Source organism: Lathyrus oleraceus, chromosome 7 (assembly GCF_024323335.1).
Source record: "Lathyrus oleraceus cultivar Zhongwan6 chromosome 7, CAAS_Psat_ZW6_1.0, whole genome shotgun sequence".
Taxonomy (NCBI): Eukaryota; Viridiplantae; Streptophyta; class Magnoliopsida; order Fabales; family Fabaceae; genus Lathyrus; species Lathyrus oleraceus.
In genome coordinates, this window is record NC_066585.1 from 291162167 (window position 1) to 291169094 (window position 6928).

The window sequence follows — 6928 nt, forward strand, 5'->3', positions numbered from 1 at the left end:
TTATGGAATAGTCAACTTAATTGTATCGCTTTTGAGGTTATGGAGTCTATCACAAAGACAACAAATAATGAAGAAATCAGTTTAGAAAATTCATTGATGCATTGTAAAATAAAAGTAATACCCCAGTGTCCTCCAACGGTTAGGATATATAGCTTTCACCTAGAAGACCCACTTTTTAAAATATAATTTCACCATATCCATAGGTTAATTTCCTGAAAGTTAATTTAATCAGCATATGCGAAAGTCAAGTTAATTATATCACTTTTGAGGTTGTGGAGTCTTTCACTAAAGCAAAAGATAATGAAGAAATTAATTTAGACAAATTATTGATGCATTTTAAATTAAAATAAATTCTCCATTGTCGTCCAGCGGTTAGGATATCTGGCTTTCACCCAGGAGACCCGGGTTCAATTCCCGACAATGGAATATTTTATATATAATACCACCATTGGCATGTGGTATACGCATCTTAAATGTATCATTTTTGAGGTTGTGGAGTCTATCACAAAGGCAAAAGATAATGAAGAAATCAATTTAAAAAAATTATTGATGCATTGTAAACTAAAAGAATATTCCAATGTCCTCCTGCGATTAGAATATCTAGCTTTCAACCAGGAGACCCACATTTTTTATATAATTTCACCGGCATGTACAAAGTAATACTCCAATGTTCTCCTGCGGTTAGGATATCTAGCTTTCAATCAGGAGACCCACATTTTTTATATATTTCACCGGCATGTAAGAAAGTTAACTTAATTGTATCGCTTTTGAGGTTGTGGAGTCTATCACAAAGGCAAAAGATAAATAAGAAATCAATTTAGATAAATTATTGATACATTGTAAACTAAAAGAAATACTCCAGTGTCCTCCAACGGTTAGGACATATAGCTTTCACCTAGGAGACTCACATTTTTTATATAATTTCACTATATCTATAAGTTAATTTCTAAAATTTAATTTTATCGGCATGTTGGAAAGTCAAGTTAACCATATCGCTTTTGAGGTTGTGGAGTCTTTCACGAAGGCAAAATATAATGAAGAAATCAATTTAGAGAAATTAATAATGCATTATAAATTAAAACTAACACTTCATTGTCGTCCATCTGCAAGGATATCTGGCATCCCCGAAGACCCGGGTTCGATTCCCGACAATGGAACATTTTTTATATAATACCACCATATCCGAAAGTTAAACTTCAGAAAGTTAATTTTATGGAATAGTCAACTTAATTGTATCTCTTTTGAGGCTGTTGAGTCTATCACAAAGGCAAGAGATAATGACGCATTATAAACTAAAAGAAATACTCCAGTGTCCTCCAGCGGCTAGGAGATATAGGTTTCACCCAAAAGACCCACTTTTTTAAATATAATTTCACCATATCCATAAGTTAATTTTTGAAAGTTAATTTTATCAGCATATGCGAAAGTCATGTTAATTATATCGCTTTTCAGGTTGTGGAGTTTTTCACGAAGGTAAAAGATAATGAAGAAATCAATTTACACAAATTATTGATGTACTGTAAAGTAAAAAAAACACTCCATTGTCGTCCAGCGTTTAGGATATCTGACTTTCGCCCAGGTGACCCGGGTTCAATTCCCGACAATGGAACATTTTATATATAATACCACCATATCCGGAAGTTAACTTCAGAAAGTTAATTTTATTGGCATGTGGTATAGTCATCTTAAATGTATCGCTTTTGAGGTTGTGGAGTCTATCACAAAGGCAAAAGATAATGAAGAAATCAATTTAGATAAATCATTGATACATTGTACACTAAAAGAAATACTCCAGTGTCCTCCAACGGTTAGGATATCTAGCTTTCACCTAGGAGACTCACATTTTTTTATATAATTTTACTATATCCATAAGTTAATTTCTGAAATTCAAATTTATCAGCATGTTGAAAAGTCATGTTAACCATATCGCTTTTGAGGTTGTGGAGTCTTTCACGAATGCAAAAGATAATGAAGAAATCAATTTAGACAAATTATTGATGCATTGTAAATTAAAACTAATACTCTATTGTCGTCTAGCTGTCAGGATATCAGGCGTCACCGAAGACCTGGGTTCGATTCCCGACAATGGAACATTTTTTATATAATACCACCATATCCGAAAAGTTAAACTTTAGAAAGTTAATTTTATGGAATAGTCAACTTAATTGTATCGCTTTTGAGGTTATGGAGTCTATCACAAAGACAACAAATAATGAAGAAATCAGTTTAGAAAATTCATTGATGCATTGTAAAATAAAAGTAATACCCCAGTGTCCTCCAACGGTTAGGATATATAGCTTTCACCTAGAAGACCCACTTTTTAAAATATAATTTCACCATATCCATAGGTTAATTTCCTGAAAGTTAATTTAATCAGCATATGCGAAAGTCAAGTTAATTATATCACTTTTGAGGTTGTGGAGTCTTTCACTAAAGCAAAAGATAATGAAGAAATTAATTTAGACAAATTATTGATGCATTTTAAATTAAAAATAAATTCTCCATTGTCGTCCAGCGGTTAGGATATCTGGCTTTCACCCAGGAGACCCGGGTTCAATTCCCGACAATGGAATATTTTATATATAATACCACCATTGGCATGTGGTATACGCATCTTAAATGTATCATTTTTGAGGTTGTGGAGTCTATCACAAAGGCAAAAGATAATGAAGAAATCAATTTAAAAAAATTATTGATGCATTGTAAACTAAAAGAAATATTCCAATGTCCTCCTGCGATTAGGATATCTAGCTTTCAACCAGGAGACCCACATTTTTTATATAATTTCACCGGCATGTACAAAGTAATACTCCAATGTTCTCCTGCGGTTAGGATATCTAGCTTTCAATCAGGAGACCCACATTTTTTATATAATTTCACCGGCATGTAAGAAAGTTAACTTAATTGTATCGCTTTTGAGGTTGTGGAGTCTATCACAAAGGCAAAAGATAAATAAGAAATCAATTTAGATAAATTATTGATACATTGTAAACTAAAAGAAATACTCCAGTGTCCTCCAACGGTTAGGACATATAGCTTTCACCTAGGAGACTCACATTTTTTATATAATTTCACTATATCTATAAGTTAATTTCTAAAATTTAATTTTATCGGCATGTTGGAAAGTCAAGTTAACCATATCGCTTTTGAGGTTGTGGAGTCTTTCACGAAGGCAAAAATATAATGAAGAAATCAATTTAGAGAAATTAATAATGCATTATAAATTAAAACTAACACTTCATTGTCGTCCATCTGCAAGGATATCTGGCATCCCCGAAGACCCGGGTTCGATTCCCGACAATGGAACATTTTTTATATAATACCACCATATCCGAAAGTTAAACTTCAGAAAGTTAATTTTATGGAATAGTCAACTTAATTGTATCTCTTTTGAGGCTGTTGAGTCTATCACAAAGGCAAGAGATAATGACGCATTATAAACTAAAAGAAATACTCCAGTGTCCTCCAGCGGCTAGGAGATATAGGTTTCACCCAAAAGACCCACTTTTTTAAATATAATTTCACCATATCCATAAGTTAATTTTATCAGCATATGCGAAAGTCATGTTAATTATATCGCTTTTCAGGTTGTGGAGTTTTTCACGAAGGTAAAAGATAATGAAGAAATCAATTTACACAAATTATTGATGTACTGTAAAGTAAAAAAAACACTCCATTGTCGTCCAGCGTTTAGGATATCTGACTTTCGCCCAGGTGACCCGGGTTCAATTCCCGACAATGGAACATTTTATATATAATACCACCATATCCGGAAGTTAACTTCAGAAAGTTAATTTTATTGGCATGTGGTATAGTCATCTTAAATGTATCGCTTTTGAGGTTGTGGAGTCTATCACAAAGGCAAAAGATAATGAAGAAATCAATTTAGATAAATCATTGATACATTGTACACTAAAAGAAATACTCCAGTGTCCTCCAACGGTTAGGATATCTAGCTTTCACCTAGGAGACTCACATTTTTTTATATAATTTTACTATATCCATAAGTTAATTTCTGAAATTCAAATTTATCAGCATGTTGAAAAGTCATGTTAACCATATCGCTTTTGAGGTTGTGGAGTCTTTCACGAATGCAAAAGATAATGAAGAAATCAATTTAGACAATATTGATGCATTGTAAATTAAAACTAATACTCTATTGTCGTCTAGCTGTCAGGATATCAGGCGTCACCGAAGACCTGGGTTCGATTCCCGACAATGGAACATTTTTATATAATACCACCATATCCGAAAAGTTAAACTTTAGAAAGTTAATTTTATGGAATAGTCAACTTAATTGTATCGCTTTTGAGGTTATGGAGTCTATCACAAAGACAACAAATAATGAAGAAATCAGTTTAGAAAATTCATTGATGCATTGTAAAATAAAAGTAATACCCCAGTGTCCTCCAACGGTTAGGATATATAGCTTTCACCTAGAAGACCCACTTTTTAAAATATAATTTCACCATATCCATAGGTTAATTTCTGAAAGTTAATTTAATCAGCATATGCGAAAGTCAAGTTAATTATATCACTTTTGAGGTTGTGGAGTCTTTCACTAAAGCAAAAGATAATGAAGAAATTAATTTAGACAAATTATTGATGCATTTTAAATTAAAAATAAATTCTCCATTGTCGTCCAGCGGTTAGGATATCTGGCTTTCACCCAGGAGACCCGGGTTCAATTCCCGACAATGGAACGTTTTATATATAATACCACCATTGGCATGTGGTATACGCATCTTAAATGTATCATTTTTGAGGTTGTGGAGTCTATCACAAAGGCAAAAGATAATGAAGAAATCAATTTAAAAAAATTATTGATGCATTGTAAACTAAAAGAAATATTCCAATGTCCTCCTGCGATTAGGATATCTAGCTTTCAACCAGGAGACCCACATTTTTTATATAATTTCACCGGCATGTACAAAGTAATACTCCAATGTTCTCCTGCGGTTAGGATATCTAGCTTTCAATCAGGAGACCCACATTTTTTATATAATTTCACCGGCATGTAAGAAAGTTAACTTAATTGTATCGCTTTTGAGGTTGTGGAGTCTATCACAAAGGCAAAAGATAAAGAAGAAATCAATTTAGATAAATTATTGATACATTGTAAACTAAAAGAAATACTCCAGTGTCCTCCAACGGTTAGGACATATAGCTTTCACCTAGGAGACTCACATTTTTTATATAATTTCACTATATCTATAAGTTAATTTCTAAAATTTAATTTTATCTGCATGTTGGAAAGTCAAGTTAACCATATCGCTTTTGAGGTTGTGGAGTCTTTCACGAAGGCAAAATATAATGAAGAAATCAATTTAGAGAAATTAATAATGCATTATAAATTAAAACTAACACTTCATTGTCGTCCATCTGCAAGGATATCTGGCATCCCCGAAGACCCGGGTTCGATTCCCGACAATGGAACATTTTTTATATAATACCACCATATCCGAAAGTTAAACTTCAGAAAGTTAATTTTATGGAATAGTCAACTTAATTGTATCTCTTTTGAGGCTGTTGAGTCTATCACAAAGGCAAGAGATAATGACGCATTATAAACTAAAAGAAATACTCCAGTGTCCTCCAGCGGTTAGGATATATAGCTTTCACCCAGAAGACCCACTTTTTTAAATATAATTTCACAATATCCATAAGTTAATTTTTGAAAGATAATTTTATCAGCATATGCGTATGTCATGTTAATTATATCGCTTTTGAGGTTGTGAAGTTTTTCACGAAGGCAAAAGATAATGAAGAAATCAATTTAGACAAATTATTGATGCACTGTAAATTAAAAAAAACACTCCATTGTCGTCCAGCGTTTAGGATATCTGGCTTTCGCCCAGGTGACCCGGGTTCAATTCCCCATAATGGAACATTTTATATATAATACCACCATATCCGGAAGTTAACTTCAGAAAGTTAATTTTATTGGCATGTGGTATAGTCATCTTAAATGTATCGCTTTTGAGGTTGTGGAGTCTATCACAAAGGCAAAAGATAATGAAGAAATCAATTTAGATAAATCATTGATACATTGTAAACTAAAAGAAATACTCCAGTGTCCTCCAACGGTTAGGATATCTAGCTTTCACCCAGGAGACTCACATTTTTTTATATAATTCCGCCGGCATGTGGGAAAGTTTACTTAATTGTATCGCTTTTGAGGTTGTGGAGTCTATCACAAAGGCAAAAGATACTGAAGAAATCAATTTAAAAAAATTATTGATGCATTGTAAACTAAAAGAAATTATCCAATGTCCTCCAGCGGTTAGGATATCTAGCTTTCAAACAGGAGACCCGCATTTTTTATATAATTTCACCGGCATGTGGGAAAGTTAACTTAATTGTATTGCCTTTGAGGTTGTGGAGTCTATCACAAAGGCAAAAGATAATGAAGAAATCAATTTAGATAAATCATTGATACATTGTAAACTAAAAGATATACTCCAGTGTCCTCCAACGGTTAGGATATCTAGCTTTCACCTAGGAGACTCACATTTTTTTATATAATTTCCCTATATCCATAAGTTAATTTCTGAAATTCAAGTTTATCACCATGTTGGAAAGTCATGTTAACCATATCGCTTTTGAGGTTGTGGAGTCTTTCACGAAGGCAAATGATAATTAAGAAATCAATTTAGGCAAATTATTGATGCATTGTAAATTAAAACTAATACTCCATTGTCGTCTAGCTGTCAGGATATCAGGCGTCACCGAAGACCCGGGTTCGAGTCCCGACAATGGAATTTTTTTTATATAATACCACCATATCCGAAAGTTAAACTTCAGAAAGTTAATTTTATGGAATAGTCAACTTAATTGTATCGCTTTTGAGGCTGTGGAGTCTATCACAAAGACAAGAGATTATGAAGAAATCAATTTAGCAAATTCATTGATGCATTGTAAATTAAAA

General features: G+C 32.8%; 3 non-coding genes across 3 annotated transcripts; all 3 read left to right on the forward strand.

Annotated features, from left to right (window-relative positions):
- The first annotated feature begins 354 nt into the window (after nucleotides 1-354).
- On the forward strand, nucleotides 355-426 carry TRNAE-UUC (transfer RNA glutamic acid (anticodon UUC)). The gene has a single exon. It is a non-coding gene; the product is annotated as a tRNA-Glu (tRNA).
- A 2074-nt stretch (nucleotides 427-2500) lies between these two features.
- TRNAE-UUC (transfer RNA glutamic acid (anticodon UUC)) lies at nucleotides 2501-2572 on the forward strand. Its single transcript has one exon. It is a non-coding gene; the product is annotated as a tRNA-Glu (tRNA).
- Nucleotides 2573-4631: 2059 nt separating this feature from the next.
- TRNAE-UUC (transfer RNA glutamic acid (anticodon UUC)) lies at nucleotides 4632-4703 on the forward strand. Its single transcript has one exon. It is a non-coding gene; the product is annotated as a tRNA-Glu (tRNA).
- Nucleotides 4704-6928: the final 2225 nt, after the last annotated feature.